The sequence below is a fragment of the Scyliorhinus torazame genome, chromosome 19 (assembly GCF_047496885.1).
Source record: "Scyliorhinus torazame isolate Kashiwa2021f chromosome 19, sScyTor2.1, whole genome shotgun sequence".
Lineage (NCBI taxonomy): Eukaryota > Metazoa > Chordata > Chondrichthyes > Carcharhiniformes > Scyliorhinidae > Scyliorhinus > Scyliorhinus torazame.
The window spans coordinates 70,922,698-70,945,435 of NC_092725.1; the positions used below are offsets into that span (position 1 = coordinate 70,922,698).

The 22,738-nt window shown below is 49.0% G+C and overlaps 1 protein-coding gene across 3 annotated transcripts in view; it reads left to right on the forward strand.

The window, feature by feature from the left end:
* The window catches only part of scube1 (signal peptide, CUB domain, EGF-like 1), a 406,877-nt gene that overhangs the window by 77,088 nt on the left and 307,051 nt on the right, over positions 1-22,738 (forward strand). The gene's annotated exons all lie outside the window — the stretch shown is intronic.

Sequence of the window (22,738 nt, forward strand, 5' to 3'; positions counted from 1 at the left end):
ATGTCTTCCCATTTGCCTCTGCTGAATTAGCAGATGTTCATCACTGTGACAGTGGATGCGCTGGTTCGATATAGAGGATAGTCACTCACTCGGGGTGGCATGATGGCACAATGTTAGCACTGCTGCCTCACAGCGCCAAGGTCCCAGGTTTGATTCTGACCTTGGGTGACTGTCAGTGTGGAGTTTGCAATTTCTCCCCGTGTCTGCGTGGGTTTCCTCCGGGTGCTCCAGTTTCCTCCCACAGTCCAAAGATGTGCAGGTTAGGTGAATTGGCCATGCTAAATTGCCCGAAACATTAGGTGGGGTTACGGGGCTAGGATTGGGGGATTGGGCCTAGGTAGGGTGCTGTATTGAAGCAAGGGCTGGCACAGACTCAATGGGCTGAATAGCCTCATTCTGCACTGTAGGGATTCTATGGATTCTATGGTACCTGTCTTTAATGACTATCCACAGACCACTGCTGACGCAAAGGTGAGCAAGCTTATCGACACACAATACGAAGACTCTTGGTTGACTCTTAAATGCCGCAGGGATGGGTAATAAATGCCGACCTAGCCTTGAACAAATTTTTTAAAAATTACAATTGTTGACCAGATGCCCAAGGTTTTGGTAAGATTTGGTTTGGGACAAATAACATTTTGTTTAAAGTAGTTAAACATGTGGAGATTTGAGACACTTGCTCATTGAACAGACACACATGATTTCACAGGTTTTGAACAAACAAAAATAAAGTTTGCTCTATTAGGTCAAAATGATAAAACAGTTACAATATCTGTCTTATACTCTGTAACATTCAGGGTAAGTATGAGGTACGTGTGACTTAACAAGCCAACTGTGGGCAAACACACCACACTGCACACTAAATGGCAGATGCATCCACAAAAGTCCATGATTTCTCAACAACCCACCCAGCTGTCAGCTGAGTCAACCAAGATCACGGAAACTCTCTCTCATGAGGGATTCTAGTCTTCACCTCTGGAAAAAATAATGTGCAAACTGTCAGAAAGTAAACAATTTTTTACAAGATTTTTTGAAAAAAAAAACATTTCAAAACCTCCATAAGACCATAAGACATAGGAGCAGAATTAGGCCACTCGGCCCATCGTGTCTGCTCCGCAATTCAATCATGGCTGATATTTTCTCATCCCCATTCTCCTATCTTCTCCCCATAACCCTTGATCTCCTGATCTGGATGTCCTAAAGTCCTTTGCAGTCAATTAAGTATTTTATAGTGTAGTCACTGTCATAGATGGAGGACGCATGGCAGCTAATGTAATAACACAGAAAGCTCCCACAAACTGCAAGGTGATATGACCAGATAATCTGGTTTTGTGAAGTTGAATGAGGTATAAATATTGGTCAAGACACCAGGATAGAACATACCAACTCTTCTTTGAAATAGTAGCCTGAGATATTTTACATCCACTTGAGAGGGAAGAACAGTGCTGGTTTAAAGTCTTGGTCAAAAGACAGCATCAAAGAGAGTGCAGCACTGCATGGAATTGTCACCTGAGGTTATCCATACAGGCCATACAGAATGCTTGATCCCACAAGCATTCTGACTCAGAAACAATTGTGCCACCACTTAACCAAGTGCCCCAGGTATCATTTCTCACCTCTCCACCCTGATTTCACCCAGGGGTCAAAGCCCACATGAATGCTACTAGAATCTGACCATATGACAACTCTAATTTATTGCCAGACTTTAACATCTCCCATCTACTAAAATTATTTCTAGGCACTACACTCCCCAAACTGCAACATTTTCCTTCCCCAATTCCAACCCTAAATGTTTATTTCTTCATGGTCACTTCTCCAATGTCCCACTCTGCCCCCTTTTTATTGACCTCTCTGCTAAGGGGAAAGTTTCTTCATCTTTATGTCCCTCATAATTTTGTACTCCTCAATCCGGTCTCCCCTCAGCCTTTTCTGTACTAAGGAAAACAGCCCCAACCTCTCTTTATAGCTGAAATGTTCCAGCCCGGGTAAAACCCTGCTGAATCTTCTTTACACCATTCCTAGTGTAATGACATCCTTCATATAGAGTGGCGACCAGAACTTGCAGACCGTACTCTAGCTGTGGCCGAGTGTGTGTTTTATACAGCTCCATCATAATTTTCCTGCTCTTATATTCTATGCCTCAGCTAATAATGGCAAGTAGCCCATATGCCTTCTTAATCACCCAATCTACCTGTCCTGTTGCCTTCAGGAATCTTTGGACATGCACTCTAAGGTCCCTCTATTCCTCTGTACTTCCTAGTATCCTACCATTCATTTTGTATCCCTTGCTTTGTTCATCCTCCCAAAGTGTATCACCTTGCCCTTTTCAGGATGAAATTCCATTTGTCACTGTTCTTCCCATTAGACCAGCCCGTCCATATCATCCTGTAATCTAAAGCTTTCCTCCTCGTTATTTACCACACCACCAATTTTCATTTCACTTGCGAACGTACTGATCATACTTTCTACTTTCACATCTAGATCATTAATGTACACTGCATACAGCAAGGGACCTGTCATGATATCCACATCAGCATATCATGGTGCAATCACACACACACTGATGGACAGGCAGTTGGACCAACCAGCACACACTTAACATCGCAGCCAATCACCAGTGAGAGCACACGCTCTATAAAACAGGGAACACCACAGTTCCTGCTCATTCTACCAGGAGATAGCTCAGAGCACAGAGCTCACAGCGTGCCATTCAGACATACACCATGTGCTGAGTGCCTCACAAAGATAGTGATAGGGCTGGGTCCACAGGTTAGCTGGTGAAGCATGTACCCAAGCCAGCAGTTAGTTGTTACCAATGTTTAGACAATAAAACAGAGTTGTACCATCTACAGCCGTGTTGGATCATTTGTGCATCAGAACACCCAACACGACATGATACCAGTAGTGGAAGCTAACCAGCGACTGTGAGAACTACCTGCACCCTTTCAGAAATTCGCCATCCTGCTCCATGGAAAACATCAGCCCATTCCTCAGCCGGTGGATCCTGACCCACCCTTGAGGCGGTCAACCCAAATTCCTCGCCCACCTGAGAGACTTGACTTATGAGCCTGTTAGCACATTGGACTCACTGAATTGTTTTACAGTACTGTTAACGAGTTTCTTTTCTTGTCGTTCATTGTTCCAGAGGTTTTCTCTCATCGTTTGCTGATTGCATTTGTTCTGTTATTGGTACAACTTCGTTGTTCTGTTACACATGACACCTTCCTCTGTATATAGTTTAGCCTCATGTACATGTTGTAAATATTGCACACACATACTCAGATTTCTATTTATTCACATGTAGGCACATATCCTTTGTGAAAGGGGGGTTGTCATGATATCCACATCAGCATATCATGGTGCAATCACACACACACTGATGGACAGGTAGTTGGATCAACCAGCACACACATCACATCGCAGCCAATCACCAGTGAGAGCACACGCACTATAAAACAGGGAACACCACAGTTCCCGCTCATTCTACTAGGAGATAGCTCAGAGCACAGAGCTCACAGCGCGCCACTCAGACATACACCATGTGCTGAGTGCCTCACTAAGATAGTGATAGGGCTGGGTCCACAGGTTAGCTGGTGAAGCATGTACCCAAGCCAGCAGTTAGTTCTTACCAATGTTTAGACAATAAACCAGCGTTGTACCATCTACAGCCGTGTTGGATCATTTGTGCATCAGAACACCCAACACAACGGACCCAGCGGGGACTCCTGTGGTACACCACTGGACACAGGCTTCCAGTCACAAAAACAACTTTTGACCATCATCCCCTCCTGCCACTAAGCCAATTTTGGATTCAATTTGCCAAATTGCCATAGGCTATTACCTTCCTGATCAATCTCCAATGTGGGACTTTGTCAAAAGCCTTACTGAAGTCCATGTAGACTACATCAACTGCACTGCCCTCATCGACATACCTGTCATCTCACAAAATGTAATCAAATTTGTTAGCCAAATTGATGCTGATGATCCTTGATTAATCCTTGCCTCGCAACTGGCGATTAATTCTGTCCCTCAGAAATGTTTCCATTAATGTCCCTACCATTAATGTTAGGTGGCAGCTAACTGATGTAATAATGTTAATAATCTGTTTATAGTAGATATCCAAATTAAATACGTGGCTGATGTTTTTTTTTTGGCAATTTAGCAACGTATTGGTCCTGAGATCACGATTTCAATCCCTACATTATAAACATCATTAGCTCCATGAGGCATACTCTGGTGATATTATTTTTACAAAAGAGCAATGACTGTAGTTCCATAATCTGTAGTGTTGACCAGAAACTCACTGGAATTAACGTGCATTGCAGAACCATAAGCAGTGAATCCCTTTCAATGAATCAAAAACTCAGTGCTTCACAATATACTGTACCACTTATCCAACACATTTTGGGAGCTGTCAGCAGTATTAGCACAAGCCTCGAGCAGCTGAAGACTATAATGATCTCCAGATGGGACGGGACGTTCAGATCAGGTGCAAACAACTGGGCATTGTCCACCTAAAAACGTAATGTAAAAAGGGCTTTGAGTCTCTCTGGTGCATAACATCATGCTGCTTATTCAGGGCATCATCTGGCTATTTTTAAGCCTACTTCACTCTCTGCTGAATTAATACTTGTTCTAATTTGTGTATGCTTTGTTACTCAGTTAAATGATAGTCCTTTAACTCATTCCCATATACGTATTAGTGTAAATTATGATTAACATATCTAAATAGAATCCGTATCTAAGCTCAAAAAATATTGTCGCGATCGAACAGCCTTGTTGCGCCCGATTCGGGTTAAGTTCACTTAAATATATTCGCGACAGAGTTACCCAAGGTACGGGACCCAACAGCCTCACCTTGGAGGTCCCAAGTGGGCGCTATTTCGCACTGGTTTCCACAAACGTGGACCAGGCGTACTGGCACTGAGTGGAGGGGGGGGGGGGGGTGCTTGTGGTGTTGAAAGTAAGGCCCTCAAAAAATTACCTGTGGAAAAGCCAACTCTAACTTTTTGCCTAAAAAAGGGACTCAGAAATTTGACTGTTACTCAAGAGTGTTCTGCAGCTGATCTCATAATGGGCGAAATTCTCCGTTATCGGCGGAAAGTCCGCCGATCGGCGCAAAAAACGGCGCAAATCCGACTTGCGTCACGTCGGAAAAATGGGTCGATAGTCTGCGGCCCGAAATGGGCTAGCAGCGACGTAACGGGATCCGCGCTTGCGCAGTGGTTCACGCCGTGCAGCGTCATACGCGCTGCACGGCGTGACGGCTCATAAGGCCGCGCTGCTCCCCCCCACCCGACCGGAACACCCGACCGCAACACCCGACTGGATGGCTGGCCGTCGCTCAGCACCGAGGTTCGAGTCACGCGATGTGGAGGCGCTCCTGGACGCGGTGGAGCAGAGGAGGGATGCCCTGTATCCCGGGCACGGCCGCAGAGTTGCCCCACGCCACAGCCGGCATCTGTGGAGGGAGGTGGCAGAGGCCGTCACCGCTGTGGCCCTAACACCGCGGACAGGCACCCAGTGCCACAAGAAGGTGAACAACCTCGTCAGAGCAGGCAGGGTGAGCCTCCCCATATCCCCCCCTCCCCATATCCCCCCTCCCCCATATCCCCCTCCCCATATCCCCCATATCCCCCCCTCCCCCATATCCCCCCTCCCCATATCTCCCCTCCCCATATCCCCCCTCCCCCATATCCCCCCTCCCCCATATCCCCCCTCCCCATATCCCCCCTCCCCCATATCCCCCCTCCCCATATCCCCCATATCCCCCCTCCCCCATATCCCCCCTCCCCCATATTCCCATATCCCCCATATCCCCCCTCCCCCATATCCCCCCTCCCCCATATCCCCCCTCCCCATATCCCCATATCCCCCCTCCCCCATATCCCCCCCCCATATCCCCCCTCCCCATATCCCCCCTCCCCCATATCCCCCTCCCCATATCCCCCCTCCCCCATATCCCCCATATCCCCAAGTGAATCCAGCCCTAACCTTAACCTCTGCAATGCACGCGCAACCGATAGCGTGCATTCATATACCTGCCTAACACTGTTGCCTTTTATCCCTCCCCCCCCCCCCCCCCCCCCCCCCCCGCACAGGAGAAGCGCGCACACAACAATAGGGAGCATGTGAGGACTGGAGGAGGGCCCGCTGATCAGAGGCCACTGACCGTACACGAAAAAAGGGCCCTGGAACTGGCTGGCGGACCTGAGGACCGGGAGGTTGCTGATGCAGAGGTCGGGGGCGTACTAGCGAGTGAGCCACCGACAGCCCGTCCCCATATCCCCCCTCCCCTATATCCCCCTCCCCCATATCACCTGATCACTGCCTGATGTCTAACCATGCATGCTTCATTGTGTATCGCAGGACCAAACGTCCAGGCACCCATCCCCGCAGATGCAGACCGCCCGCAGGATGCCCCTCGGAGACCACAGGAGACGGAGAGACCCGCACCCTCCAGCATGCGACGTCCGCAGGATGCCCCTCGGAGACCACGGGAGACGGAGAGACCCGGACCCTCCAGCATGCGACGCCCGCAGGATGCCCCTCGGAGACCACGGGAGACGGAGAGACCCGGACCCTCCAGCATGCGACGCCCGCAGGATGCCCCTCGGAGACCACGGGAGATGGAGAGACCTGGACCCTCCAGCATGCGACGCCCGCAGGATGCCCCTCGGAGACCACGGGAGACGGAGAGACCCGGACCCTCCAGCATGCGACGCCCGCAGGATGCCCCTCGCACACCACGGGAGACGGAGAGACCTGGAGCAACAGGGAGACGACACCCCCGTCACGTGCGGGAGCTACCACCCAGCGACGAGGGGGGCAGCCACAGGCCCCCGTCACATCCGAGCCAGGACACCACCACCCAGGACACCACTACCCCGGACACCACTACCCAGGACACCACTACCCAGGACACCACTACCCAGGACACCCCGACTCGGGACAGCACTACCCAGGAAGACGAAATACCGGACAGTGACTCAAAGTGGATGGGTGGAGACGAACCCCCACCCCAAAGTGCCATGGACTCAGAGTGGGACGGAGAGCACGACACAACGCCACTGCTGTCACCAACACCCTCCACCATCGCAGAAACACTCACCACGGTTGGGCACTTTAGTGATGAGGCGTCTGGTACACTCACTGGTGCGCACAACATAGCCGTCCCGGTACAGCAGGTAGAGGTAGGAGCAGCAGAGGGACCGGGCGGTCGGAGGGCAGCCCAGCCCAAGCAGGATGCCGCCCAGATGGATCCCGGGTTCCTGCAGTTACCACACCCACACATAGATCCGATGCAACCACCGACCCGGAGACGAGCGAAGAGGGTGACGGGCGGCTTGCGGCGGCTGCGGTCGCAGGTGGAGGAGTCCACCCGCGTCCAGGAGCTGGGAGTGGTGCCGGTCATGCGAGCCACCCAGGCTGACACCGCACGGATGGCATCCGCGGTGGAGGCAATGGGTGCGACGGTGTCAGACATGGGGAACGGTTTGCGAGGCCTGGGGCCTTCCGTGCAGGCGGCGTCTGTGGCCCAGGAAATGGCTGCCCTCTCACAGGAGGCCATGAGCCAGTGCCAGCGCCAGATGGCAGAGGCGCTCAACGCCATAGCCCAGTCTCTGCAGGCCATGGCCCAGTCTCAGCAGGCCATGGCCCAGTCTCTGCAGGCCATCGCTGAGGGCATCGGCGCCAGTGGCCATGTGCGAGCCGGCGTCACACTGTCACAGACAGGGTTTGCCAACACCCTGGGCTCCATGGCTGCAAACCTGCAGACCCCTGTCGATATCAGCACGGGCCTCCAGGACTGGCAGCGCCAGATGTCGGGGGGGCGTCGGATGGCCAGGATGTTCGCATCCCCCACCCATGGAGAGGCCTGGGGGCCATCGGGCACCCCGAGGGAGGAGGAGGTGGTGTGGTCCGTCCCGGCTCCCTCTGTAGGGGAGGTCCCGGTACACCGCGACACCTCGGACTCCCCCCCCTTCCGTCCCAGGTGCATCGGGTGGGCAACGGGCAGGACAGGCTGGCAGCTCGCCATCCCAGTCGCCCGGGCCGCAGCCTGGCCCATCTAGGCCAGGACGCCCCAAGAAACGGCCGCCAAAGGGATCCAGTGTCAGAGGGCAGGGATCACAGGAGTCCACCTCCAGTTCTGCTGTACCGTCTGGGGAACCACGTAGACGTAGTCAAAGGGCCCGTAAGGCCAAACAATTAGACACTGAGTAAGTTGGCACGGGTGCAGGGCACAGATGAGTTTTAGGGGCTAGGGCACGTGCATGAACTCCTTTGGTTATTAAAGTCAATGTTACACCTACCGAAGCTGCCTTTGTGCTCTGTCCAAAGTGTGCGGGGGTGTCATGTACGTTGAGCGCAAGTGTGTGTGTGAGGGGTGGTCTTACCTCAGCCCCAGGTGAGTCTGCCTCCTTCCCCCTGGGCCGCCATCAACATCCCCCGGGCAGAGGACGGGACCGTGCGCTGCAGTGTCACAGCTGCATGCAGGGATGGTCCGGGTGGATGGTGGTACTGTGGCCATGGGTCAGACATAGTCCAACGATGTAGAGCCAGGAGCTCATCGCAGGGCGGGTTGTCATCATCCTCCATGGCCTGCGATAGACACGCGTCCACCCGCAACTGTGTGAGCCCGGCCTGTTGTGCTGCAGGTGGATCGGCAATGGGGGGGTGAGGGTGGTGTGCATGCGGGTGGGGTGGGTGGGGTTGGGGAGGGGGTGAGGGTGCTGGGTGGGTGGATGGGTGGGGGGTGTGGGTGGTCGGCTGTTGCCATGGTGTGCGGTCTGTGGCCATACTACCCGATTCCCACGCCCATCTAGTCAGTGAAGCAGGCGTCTATCAGCCCGCTGGGCCAGCCGGTAACGGTGGACAGCCACCCGCCTGTGTCTACCCTGTCTGCCCTGACCATTGCCCCCATCCCCCTCATCTGGGGAGGACTGGGCCTCTTCCTGCTGCTCCTCCACTCCGCCCTCCTCTGCCTGCGGCACATCGCCCCTCTGTTGGGCTATGTTGTGCAGGACGCAGCACACCACAATGATGCGGCCGACCCTATCTGACCGATACTGGAGGGCGCCCCCAGAGAGGTCCAGGCACCTGAAACGCATCTTCAGCACACCAAAGCACCTCTCGATCACTCCCCTTGTCGCTACATGGGCATCATTGTAGCGGTTCTCCGCCTCATTGCGTGGCCTCCGTATAGGCGTCATCAGCCACGATCTCAATGGGTAGCCCCTGTCGCCCAGCAAACAGCCCCTCAGCCGGGGATGGCGTCCCTCGCACATGCCGGGGATGGATGACCGCGACAACACAAATGAGTCGTGTACACTGCCTGGGTGACGGGCGCAGACGTGCAGGATCATCATGCGGTGGTCGCAGACCACCTGTACGTTCATCGAATAGGTCCCCTTCCTATTAGTGAACACAGCCCTGTTATCTGCAGGTGGCCGCACGGCGACGTGCATCCCATCGATCGCGCCCTGGACCATGGGGAACCCGGCAACGGCGGAGAAGCCCACGGCCCGGGCATCTTGGCTGGCCCGGTCCACGGGGAAGCGGATGTAGCGGTGCGCCATGGCATATAGGGCATCTGTCACTGCCCGGATGCTCCGGTGCACCGATGTCTGCGATATGCCGGACAGGTCCCCACTCGGTGCCTGGAATGACCCCGTTGCATAAAAGTTCAGGGCCACCGTAACCTTGACGGACACGGGGAGAGGGTGTCCCCCGCCAGTGCCACGCGGTGACAGGTGTGCCAGCAGGTGGCAGATGTGTGCCACGGTTTCCCGCCTCATCCGGAGTCTCCTCCTGCATTCCCGGTCCGTGAGGTCCTGGTATGACTGCCGGGGCCGGTACACACGGGGCGCCCTCGGGTGCCTCCGTTGCCGTGGGGCCGCGATGTCCTCCTCCCCCTCCTCGTCCTGTCGTTCAGGTGTCCCTCCAGCCTGGGCGGCTGCCACCTGCCCCTCTGCGGCAGCCTGCGCCGCCTCTCTGGCACGCTCCTCCTCCTCCTCCTCATCCAGGGCAACATAGACATGAGCGGCTGCCACCACGGCGGCCAACATCGCTGGATGATCTGAAAACATGACGGCCTGGTGGGGGGGAGGGGAACGACGACATGTCATCATTGCCCATATCCCCTCCTCGCCCCAGCCAGGTGGCATGGACCGCATGGGTCCAACTGTTGGAGGCTGGCACCTGGCCAGGTGGACCAACTCACTTGCCCTCCCATCTCCCTCCTCGGCACGGACCCCCCCCCAACCTCCACCCCAGCACGGACCCCCCCCCAACCTCCATCCCAGCACGGACCCCCCCCAACGTCCACCCCGGCACGGCACGGATGCCCCCAACCTCCACCCCGGCACGGCATGGAACCCCCCCAACCTCCACCCCGGCACGGCACAGACCCCCCCCCCCCCCCACCTCCACCCCAGCATGGACCCCCCCCCCAACCTCCACCCCAGCACGGACCCCCCCCCAACCCGCAACCTCCACCCCGGCACGGCACGGACCCCCCCCAACCTCCACCCCGGCACGGCACGGACCCCCCCCAAACCTCCACCCCAGCACGGACCCCCCCCAACCTCCACCCCAGCACGGACCCCCCCCAACCCCCAACCTCCACCCCGGCACGGCACGGACCCCCCCCCCAACCTCCACCCCAGCACGGACCCCCCCCCAACCTCCACCCCAGCACGACCCCCCCCAAACCCCCAACCTCCACCCCAGCACGGACCCCCCCAACCCCCAACCTCCACCCCGGCACGGACCCCCCCCCCCCCAACCTCCACCCCGGCACGGACCCCCTCCCGGCACTCCCCCGGAGCCCAGCCTACTCTAACCACCCCCCCCCCCCCCCGCCGCACACACACACACACAACCCGAGACACACCTCTCCTCACGCAATCAGACTGCGGCCACACCATTGCCTGCCCAGAGCCAACCCCCCAGGCCGTCACTCACCTCCACGCTGGTCGGCGTGAGCCTGGAGCACCGGGTCACGCCGATGAAAAGGAGGTTTGATTCATGTCGACGTGAACAGTCATCACGTCGACGGGACTTTGGCCCATCCGGAAGGGAGAATATCGGCAGGCCGAAAATCGGCTGCCTTGTGCAGACCCGTGACATTCTCCGCGGCAGCGGCGCCATTAACGCCCCGCCGACTTTTCGGACCCCTTTTCTCCCTTCGGAGACTTCGGCAACCGGCGGGGGCGGGATTCACGGCGGCCAACGGCCATTCTCCGACCCTCTGGGGTGTCGGAGAATGACGCCCCCAGAACGCTTTTATGAAATTCTACACATACTGTGGGACATCATGACACATCTGTTGGGCACTCTTTAATACCACACAAAAGGGCTAATTCTTCAAATATCAATCTGGACAGTGAATGTCAGTAAGTTATTCAGTTTCAGGGCCCATCACAACTGATCCCTCCTGTCCCTGTCAAATGCACACATTCAACCGAGGACTGGCTAGTGATCTGTGGTGGGAACAACAATAGCTGATTTTTTAATTCCCTCCTTTGGTTGTTGATGCCTGAGGCCTCTAGTTTTATAGCTGGGATCAACAAATCCAGCCAGAACTTATCTAGTATCTTACTCATTGCATTAACAGCAGTCTGACAGGTTATTTGCAAACTAATCAAAGTTCAATCATCCTTTGCTAAAATAAATTTAAAACTGTGCATGTAGGTTTATGGATTTAACTTAACCCTCACTCTGCTAATTTAATACGATTTCCAATTTAAATATTTAAGTCAACTACTACATTAGCCTTTAGTTTAACAATTTAATAAATTGTTTATATGGCTTTAATGCCGTGCAAACCACAAGATTGCCATTTCTAATGATGGCATTACTGATGTGCGGTTACCAATTTCTGAGATTTATCTAGACTCATAGGGCTGAGTATTATGGTGGGAGAAGGTGGGTTGCTGGATGTGGAGCTGAGCTTCTCCATGCCAACCCACTCCACTCAGCCCACCCACCGCTATAACCCACTGCAGGTAACCTAAATAGGGTGTCAGGGTGTCTCTCACTGGAGGAAGTCCCACCCTCATGAGTTCCCGGCCAGTCGTATTTAAATTGGCAGATGGGCTACCAATTTCAGGGGCTACCCACCCTGCTGTATGATGGAGGTGACTTGGGGGTGGGTGGGAAGGGTTAGGATGGGCATCCACCCCTTCCCCCTCCCCAACCCCCACCCCAAATTCAAAGCCAGCTGGGACAAATAAAATGCAGCTCATAGGACTATTACAGCACAGAAAGAGGCCATTTAGCGCATTGAGTCTGTGTCAGCTCTCTGTAGAGCAATCAAGTTAAGATGTTGGTCTCTTTTAACATATGAAAGACCAAAGCTACCAAGGGACGTATAAAATAATCATTTGCCATTGTATGGTATGTGTGTAAGATAGAGCAAGTGTGTGCAAGTTTGTATCCATCAACAGGCACATATAGTATTTTAAAACCACAAGAGAAATACTCACACTTTTATGAGTAACTTATTGTTTTAAAAATCAATTTTAAAAATAAACACGTGGGAATTAAAACAGGATAAAGCAGGAAATCATAAAATCAGGGCTGTAATTTAATCAAAGTAATCATATGTCATCTTGTACAGTAAGAAAAAAGCTTTGGTGTTTTGTGACAGCCATTCCAATCCTAAGCACATGAGGAATCCATTTTTTTTTTGATCTCACATCTGCAAAAAGCAGATTTTATTATATGCTTTGGTTTGCTTTATTACACTGTAAATAAATTATTTCCAAGGCTAGTATAATTATCACCAGTTCTAACCAGCTGGGTATATTTTGTTTCCTGATTACACAGGACATTGTCTTTTAGTTAGCCACAAATCCATCCAATATAACGAATAGATGCTGAAATGAAATTAAAAGATAATGAAGTCTGGTTACAATATCATAAAATGCATAAACATATATTTTTTATTGAGATGATTACTGCTATTTTGATACACATTTTAAAAACTTGCTCCTAATGTTCAATTGGATAGTTTTGATCTCCATATCTACAAGATATTCAACAAGGAAACCCATAGCAGACAGTTTATGGTTGGAGGAAAGTATCAGAGGAGAGAGGACCCAATTCCTATTGATCCACTGATGCTTTAAAATTCAATGACATGACTCAATTATAAAAAACTTTAAAATACATCCATGATTGGGTGTAAAATTGATTGAAATGTGCGATTGCTGAATAATACAAATAATAAGTTTGGGCTTATTTTACAAAATCACAAACGGGTTGATTTCCTCCCACAAGTCCCGAAAGACGTGCTGTTACGTAATTTGGACCTTCTGAATTCTCCCTCCGTGTACCCAAACAGGTGCCGGAATGTGGCGACTAGGAGCTTTTCACAGTAACTTCATTGCAGTGTTAATGTAAGCCTACTTGAGACAATAAAGATTAGTATTATTATTAAAGTCACTAAGCTTAACTGTGGATTAAAACTCTGCAGCATTTGGAAGATAGAAGAAAAGGGCTGCTGGCAAGGTTGAGAGCGGGTCAGATATGCTCCATAATCTATTTCAGTTCAAGCATTTTCTTGCCATTTATAGGGACCCTGTCTGGTGAATGAACTGGGGGGGTTGTAAAAATGGGAAATCACAGCTTCCCTTTACTGTGCGTGCAATTTTTTTAAATTTAAAAATAAATAAATTTAGAGTACCCAATTCAGTTTTTCCAATTAAGGGGCAATTTAGTGTGGCCAATCCACCTACCCTGCACATCTTTGGGTTGTGGGGGCGCAACCCAAGCAAACACGGGGAGAATGTGCAAGCTCCACACGGACAGTGACCTTGAGCCAGGATCGAACCTGGGACCTCAGCGCCGTGAGGCAGCAGGTCTAACACACTGCGCCACCGTGCTGCCACTGTGTGTACAATTTAAACCTTTTTTCTCCAGGCACCTCAATCAGAATTCCCTGCTTAGTATTCATACAAGGCTACAAAGTACTCACATGCAATAAAAGGGTTAAAGCCCCAGCCTTGTCAGGAATTTCTTACTTGTAAGTAAGAAATTCCTGATTGCCAACATCAGCTTGTAACACCCTGGCTACCTTGGGAGTTTATTTTCTAGTATTTAAGAATGTGTGGAGTTCCCTGGACTGAAGTTAACCGTCATGAATGTTTTAATTTAAAAATAAAACCCTGGGCTTGAGCTTTGTCCTTCAAAATTCTATAGATTAAATTCCTTCCACCAGTAAGTTAACTTGACAACGTGGGTGGAGTATAAATTGACTATGCATTTCTGTATTCCCTGTGAGTTTATATTATAACTATTGACTGAATTTCCCTGCTACTAAATGGACTAATCTGTGAGCCATCAGGATCTTTGATCTTCAGTATTTGTCAACAGGAATTTCTTATTTGCAAGTGAGGAATTCCCGATGACACTGGACCTTTTAACAGATTTCCCTTTCAAAGCATCTGCAAACATATAAAATTGTTGCCATTTATTTTTCAAGTGAATAATTATAAAGAGTAGGGCATTGTAGGAATTATTGGAAACTTCTGTTGTGTTTCGGATTAAGTGACAAAGTTTTCATTTTAATCTTCTTCCTTCTCAATCACCTCCTCCCCATTGTTGATGTGCTGATTCTGTTGGAAGTCACGTTAGGCCGAGGCGGTGTCTTTTGAACAGGATGGGATTGGTAGGAGAGGTTATACACAGTCTAGACTCTTCGCAGACTTTGAAGAGGACACAGACATTACACACAGAATCAATTAGTAGTTTGCAAAGTTAATCTTTTGTACAAACTTGAACATTTCAGTAGGCTGGCATGTGATGATTTAAAGCATTACCTGATGACCAGAAAGAATGAAAACCATGATGAAAATGAATGCAAGGAAATCCAGTTTTAGTTTTGTCTTACTGAATCTTTACAAACTGTTTCCTTTAAAATAAATATTGCAAATGACTACCTGAAAGCTTTTCCTTGCATTAAAAAAGTTTCAATTATTCCTCAAGTGTAATATTTGACCTCGAGGCATGATTTTATTTTTTTGTTACAATTTTTTTTGACCAGTTACGGGTCTGGTAAAATAGTATGCACATTTTTACATTAATTATTATTCTCATTCTCTTTCTGACTCTTCTGGTTACCATGCCCTAAGAGGGCATTGGCAACCGTTGACTTCCATATCCATGGTTATATGCTTGGCATGATGTGCAGTGGTTTGCCATTGTCTTCTGCAGTCTCTGGCTGACCAGGAGACTCCTGTGACATAATAGCCACTCATGTATATAATGAGATGCAGACAGGCAATGATTGACACACAGGATAACCAATGAACACACACGACACAGAACAACCAATCACCAGACAGGGCACGACAACTATAAAGCCCACAGGGCATTAAGACTCTCTCTCTCTCTCACAGAACACAGCTACTGAGATAGTAAGAGTGCACAAGTCAGTGAGCACCATCTCCATGTGGTAGGGAGCTAGCCTGGGCAAGCCAGTAGGAGGTTATCAGTTAGATTAATAGAGTGTCAACCCACAGCAGATTATGTACAGCAATCAGCAATTAAATGAAAGTTCAATAAAATAGTGTTGGACCATCTCCTGTGTCGGAAGCCTGTTTCTAGTTTCACTGCATCCAATTGCAGTCAACGTTGAACCAACTCACATAACACATCATCCTGCACTTACCTCTTGCCATAGGAACTATTTGAAGGATTTCTAAGTTGTTAATCAACCCTTTGGACCAGGTTATGGACACACCTTCCGTGGCCATCAAGTCCTGGAGTGGAAGTTGGCTCAGTGTGAGATGCTACCCATTGTTCCACAAGACCCCCATTAGGCCTTAAAAAAATATACTTTGTGGTTTTTTTTGGATTTTGTCCATTTACTGCTCTGAACAGATGATTGAATTGACCATTAAAGCCACACAGGTCACGATGATTCAATTGAAGTATATGTGACATCAAAATTAAACACTTTGGGGACACTTATTGAAGCATATTTAAGTTGATTTGAGGTGAGGACTTCCCTCACTTCCCCGGACCCTCCCACCTATAGTTCTCTGATCACCTGATGCCCAGTCCCATCTTCTGTCAGTACTCAACCAAACTAGTGTCTTGCTAAACTAATTTTATCTCTAATGAAATAGCTCCATGATTTGCCCATCTGAGTGCATAGCATTGATTGTGCTCCAGAAGTAACATAACAATTTTATTCCCTTCTGAAGGAACTTTTCCCACCTGCCTCATTCTTCTGGGTCTAATCACCAAACCTTTTTGAACATCTGTCTATATTTCCATATCACTGCTCATCTCACCTTTACGATTCTATCAACATCTCTACTACCAATACCCCCCCCCCCACCCCCCCTCTAGATTTCAAGACTCTTATGCCATCCCTCCTCAAGGAGTCTGAAATAAAGGACTCATCTTCAAGCCACATATGAACTCACCCTCACTTACTTCCACTGACAACCTTGCCCTGTTTGCCCCCCCCCCCCCCGCCCCCCCCGTCCCTCTGACCTCAGGATGGAGGGGTTACAAATGGAGCAGCTTAGGTTGTGTGATTGAACAGGTCGCCTGGCATTGATGTGATTTAGAGTTTGTCGGTGTATAGGTTTTCATTCAAACTTTATTTTTTTGGAACTATTTGCATTCAAGACCTCCTGGTAACAAAATTTTACAACATTGATCTCTGGACGCAGATAGATCTGTGCCTTGCTCTCTTGAGCCTCTTGGTCATCTGACCCTGAAGTAATGCTTAAATCATCATTAACGTCATTGTCTAATTAACATAACCAGTACCCCTTTACTCTACCGTCAGCATGCTCAAAACGCACTTCAGATACTTTGGTATCTCAAGATACCCTTTGGTATGAACCAGCAAGGGTCTTTAGAATCTAAACCAGAAACAGAAGATGCTGGAAGTTCTCATCATGTCTGACAGCATCTGTGGAGAGAGAACAGAGCTAGCATTTCAAATCTGGATGACTCCACCAAAGCTTCAGAATGGTTGTACTGTTCTGCCATTGCGTGACACTGCACAGCAGCGAGGTTTGGCTTTGCAAGAGGAAAAAGATGAGAACATGTTGTCAGCAGAGGATTCCAAAGAGAGGTGGACGAAAGTGATGAGGATAATTCAGCACCGGCTGCAAAGACTGCTGCCCATGATGCCACTTATATCCTTGTTGATGCAAAGTTCACTTAGGTTGCACCGGCAGACAGATATCAAAACCAGCTTGAATGGTCACTCTAGGGGCTGGTTCAGCACAGGGCTAAATAGATGGCTTTTAAAGCAGACCAAGGAAGGCCAGCAGCACGGTTCAATTCCCGTACCAGCCTCCCTGAACAGGCGCCGGAATGTGGCGACTAGGGGCTTTTCACAGTAACTTCATTTGAAGCCTACTTGTGACAATAAGCGATTTTCATTTCATTGCATTTCATTTCTTTGTATAACTCCATCAATGCCACGGATACAAACCAGGCCTGCAGATAACCAACTACCCCTTGTATGCCCTCGCACTGGCCCCATCAGTCAAGTCTTCCAATGCATCATCAAACAAGTATAAAAAGCTACTTGCCACCAAGCAGGTACAAATGGGCAAGACAGAAAAAATGAGGCAAAATAATAAGTTATGTGATTCTATTAAATAATAGAAACTTTGGTACATAACATTTTCTTGCTTCAACGGAGACCGAGATCAGCTGCTCAATGCCATCCACTGACTGCTAAGCTGAGAACTTTGTGTTTTGGTGCCATAGAACAAAGAACATACAGTGCGGAAGGAGGCCATTCGGCCCATCGTGTCTGCACCGACCCACTTAAGTCCTCACTTCCATCCTATCTCCGTAACCCAATAACCCCCCCTAACCTTTTTGGACACGAAGGGCAATTTAGCATGTCCAATCCACCTAACCTGCACGTCCTTGGACTGTGGGAGGAAAGCGGAGCATCCGGAGGAAACTCACGCAGCCACGGGGAGAACGTACAGACTCCGCACAGACAGTGACCCAGCAGGGAATCGGACCTGGGACCCTGGCGCTGTGAAGCCACAGTGTGTAATTTTACAGCAGTATACAATAATACAGTGGAGAAGTTTGGCAATCAAGAAACAATGACCAAATGCAGAAAATACGTATACTTCTATTGCAAAAGGTTGGAATCAACTTTGAGAACTAAAAGCTAGATTTAAGCATTTGACTTTAACAGGCTAGGCTAGTGCCTTACTAGTTTGCTCACCTTACATGGATAAGCAGCAGGGGCCAGAATGATGTGAAATCTGGACATCGCAATGAGGCTGCTGTTGAGCATGCTCCAGGTCATCTGTGGAGCCATGCAATTTCAAGGGTAATTTTTATTTTTTAGATAGGATTTACATGAATATTTTGATTAATTTGTTGAACATGCACCACGTAACTTCCTTTACTCCTCATGCTAGATATTTTCTGAAGTCGTACATTATCAAGAACTTTTTTTGATTTAAGCAAGAAATTCCTGTTGCCAACTGGTCTAATATATGACCTTTCCTTGTTATAGGGGAATAATTAGTAACTGCAGTAGCTGACAGAAGTATAAGATTAATTCAACTACATATTCACAATAAACAGTTTTGAATACTTTCAAAAGTCAGCTTTATAAAAGTGTTTATATATAGAAAACCAATGTTGTCCCAAATGATGTAAAATTATTGTGGAGTTGAAACTGTACATCTGTCATCATCTATTACTGTACTAAACAAGCTGTCAGATTAATAGCAAGTTGTCAACACACAATATTTGCCCCTTGAACTTGGAAGTAAGGAAATGTATGTCCAGGGGGCTTTAACACCTATTGGAATGCCATTCTTTTATTTTGGTTCTATCTAGAATGTTACCCACAAAATCCCAAAGTGCATCTTGTCCATAATCTTTCTCACTTAGTGGATCACCCAATTTTTCTTTCTGACCATTGTACCAGCTAACATTGTCAATCATTCCCTCTCCTCAAGCACTGCATCCCTCTCACCCTTCCATGCTTTACAATAATTGCCCCCACTCTAACTCTTTGTTCATATTGTCATCTCTAAGGTCCAATATTCTTTTCTCATTACTTCAAATATTTACAGTCTGGCATCTGACCTCAAAGCATAATTTCAGCCCTAGTCAAAGTCACCAAATTAAATGTTTTGTGACTGGGACCATGGGCATTATCCATTCTTGATTCACTCAAACTTGCAGCATTGTTCAACACGTGACCATGGCATGCTCTATACCAATGCCTTTCCTTCATTTCCCAATCTTGGATACTAACTTTGCTTCTTATTTTCACATGGCCTGTGCATTGCCAGTGATAGCATCTCTCCTTCCTACACTATAAACCTTGTAATCCTCCAAAGAACTACCATTGGCCTTTTCCTTGTCCACCTCTACATGCTACGTCTTGGTGATAATTAAGATACCTAGGTCTACCTCAATATCAGCCCTTTGGCCATTTCCTTTCATCATTTCCATTGCTGTCCAATTGCTTAACTAATTTGTCTTGGATAAATACCAAATTTCTCGAGCTCATCGCAAAGACTGAGGTCATTGTCTTCAATCCCCACAACAAACTCCACTCCCACATTGTCTATTATATTCTCATGCTTGGTCACATCTGGAGTTCAATCAGCCTTGGATCCAGTTCCAATCTGAGCTCAGTTTCAGACCCATTACCATCACAAGGATTTCCACCTCTAATTTCTCCTCCACTTGCCTCCTCAAAGCTTTGGGCATGTAATTGTCATCTCCCATCTTGACTATTGTAATGCTTTCCTTGCTGATATCCTCTCCTCCATTCCACAAACACCAACTTGTACAAAATTGCATCACATATCTCCTGTGCACTGCTTAACCGTTCTTCCCTTTCATTCCTGTCTCCAGTGGCTCCCCATGTCCCAATTAACTAAATTTAAAATCTTTCTCCTTTTCAACCTTTCCCCCAAATTTCTCAAACTTCCACAGCCCTATGATTCCCCCAAGTACTATGCTCGTCTGATGCTGCAGTTTGTAATTGCTCTTATTTCCTCCACACAGTGCTACTCTCTTGAATTCCTTCCCTAATTATCTTTCCTGCTTTTAAAAATCTCATCAAAACACATTTCTTTGAGTAAGCGTTTGTTCACACGTCCTAACCGTGCTTGTTTTCCTTGTATCCTTCAAGCACTTTAGCACATTCTTTGTTATAAGCACCATAGAGAAATGCACATTGTGATTACTTTGGTTGTAATGTTGGCGGACAGAGCTGGGAGAGAATAAAGACTTTTTTCGCCCCAGTACTTTTGACAACATCTTTCTCACCAAGAATGATTGATTTATGAATCCTTGGAAGCCATAGCCTGAATTTTTCAGGAATACATTCTCACTGACTCGAGTAGGCCAGCCACCATTTTATACTTTAATGGGGGTTGGCCATCCGTAATGAGGAGGAAGTACCACCTTGGAGAGTTGTCGGCCAATCAGATTGGCAAGCATCTCTCCAGGCACAGTGCTGAAGTGGCCAGAGGAGGCACTGCAGCAATGTGCATAGGGCTAACTGTTGGGACATGGAGACCAGGTATGTGGTAGAGGCCCCGGTGAGTGAAGGGCAAGGGACACCTGGGGGATTGCGAGGGGGGCAATTGGGCCCCAGGGTATTGGCCAGGGAATGAGGGAGGCCGGGAGATCTGGAGGTCACTGGGGCCTTCACAGGAGGGGACCCACATCAGCCCTGCCCGCTCCAATGTAAAATTGCATTCAGGTCGGGGCAGCCAGGATCCTAGAGGGAATCCTGTCCATGAAGTTTCACACTTCTCCCTCCACCCCACTGCTTCAAAATCCACTAAAGGTCAGGGCCATGTCTTTAAACATACAACAGGGAATAAAATGAAATTACAACGATGTCTACAAAAATGCAAGTTTGACTTAAGAGAGCATTGTGAACATTAATCCTTTATTGAAAGTGTTCTTTCTGAGCCCAGTTCTTGAACTTCAGTCTTTCTCACAACAAAAGATGATGGATGCACCTCTGGATAAATACAGATCAACAATAGTTACCAAATTGACAGGCAAAGCCAACCATCCAAACTAATATGGCAATCAACAGGTACCATTCCCCTACTCTCATGGACCAAGAATAAATAGTTCCAGCTCCAATTCTAAGTGTTCTCATGACAGGCATAAAAATGTCAAGAAGAATCAATGCAGGAAGGTACTTGTCCCACAAGTAATGTGATCAAAATACCTATTATGGAAAAATCTGACTTGAATCAACAAATCACTTCAGATTGCAAGTTTAAAAATGGAAAAATATATTAATATTCACATGACTTATTTTACCTTTTGCACTTATCCCTGCATACTGGGATGCCATTTCTCAGCTGAAACTATTGGATTTGTGTGTTTTAATGAACCTGCTCTGGCATCGTTTGTAGTTTTACCAGAATAATTAAATGCCCATTTAGTATTGAAGCACATGAGGTAATATGTAAACATGAATAAGACTGGCAAATAACTGAACTGTGCGGAGGGTTGCTTCAGTCATGATTCAGTCATTTATTTCATGCGTACAAACACCCACAATTCAAGTAAGATCCATTTATCCTCTGAAATTGCTGGTTTATATGGCAGATATGCAAATAAAACTAAATAATGCAAATTGAAACAAGATGCGCAAATATTCTACAGTAGAGCAATTTTTTTTCCTCTTTTTCCTAGTTTCTGCCTACTTCAAATGAGCAAATAAATGATTAAATCCCCCTTTTCTTTAGTCTGTCAGTTGAACATAGAACATAGAACAGTACAGCACAATACAGGCCCTTTGGCCCATGATGTTGTGCTGACCATTTATCCTAATCTAACGTCAACTTAACCTACACCCCTTCAATTTACTGCTGTGCATGTGCCTGTCCAAGAGTTCTTAAATGTCCCGAATGCCTCAGACTCCACCACCTCCGCTGGCAATGCATTCCACGCACCCACCATTCTCTGTGTAAAGAACCTGGGCAGGATTCTCCACTCCCGCGCCGGTTGGGAGAATCGCCTGGGTTGCCGAATTTTCCCGCGACGCCGGTCCGACGCCCTCCCGCGATTCTCCCAAGCGGCGAGAACGGCCCCGCTGAGTTCCCCATGGCGCAGGCCGGAGAATCGCCCGAGACACCCGAAGTGGCGATTCTCCAGCACCCCTGCTATTCTCAGGCCCGGTTGGGCCGAGCGGCCAGGCCAAAACGGCGGGTTCCCCCCGGCGCCGTCCACACCTGGTCGCTGCCGGCGGGAACAGCGTGGGAACGCTGGGGGGGGGGGGGGCGGCCTGTGGGGGGAGGAGGGGGGATCTCGCACCGGGGGGGGCCTCAAATGGGGTCTGGCCCACGATCGGTGCCCACCAATCATCGGGCCATCCTCTCTGAAGGAGGACCTCCTTTCTTCCGCAGCCCCGCAAGATCCGTCTGATATCTTCTTGCAGGGCAGACTCGGAGAGGACGGCAACCATGCATGCGCGGGTGACGCCAGTTATGCGGCGCCGGCCGCGTCATGTATGCGGCGCCGCCTTTACGTGGCGACAAGGCCTGGCGCATGTAAATGACGCGGCCCCGCTCCTAGCCCATATCGGGCCCTGAATCGGTCGGGATAGGGGCCGTTTCGTGCCGTCGTGAACCTCGACGGCGTTCACGACAGCGTGGGCACTTCGGCGCGGGAGTGGAGAATTCCACCTCAATCTCTGACATCTCCCCTGTACCTTCCTCCAATCACTTTAACACTA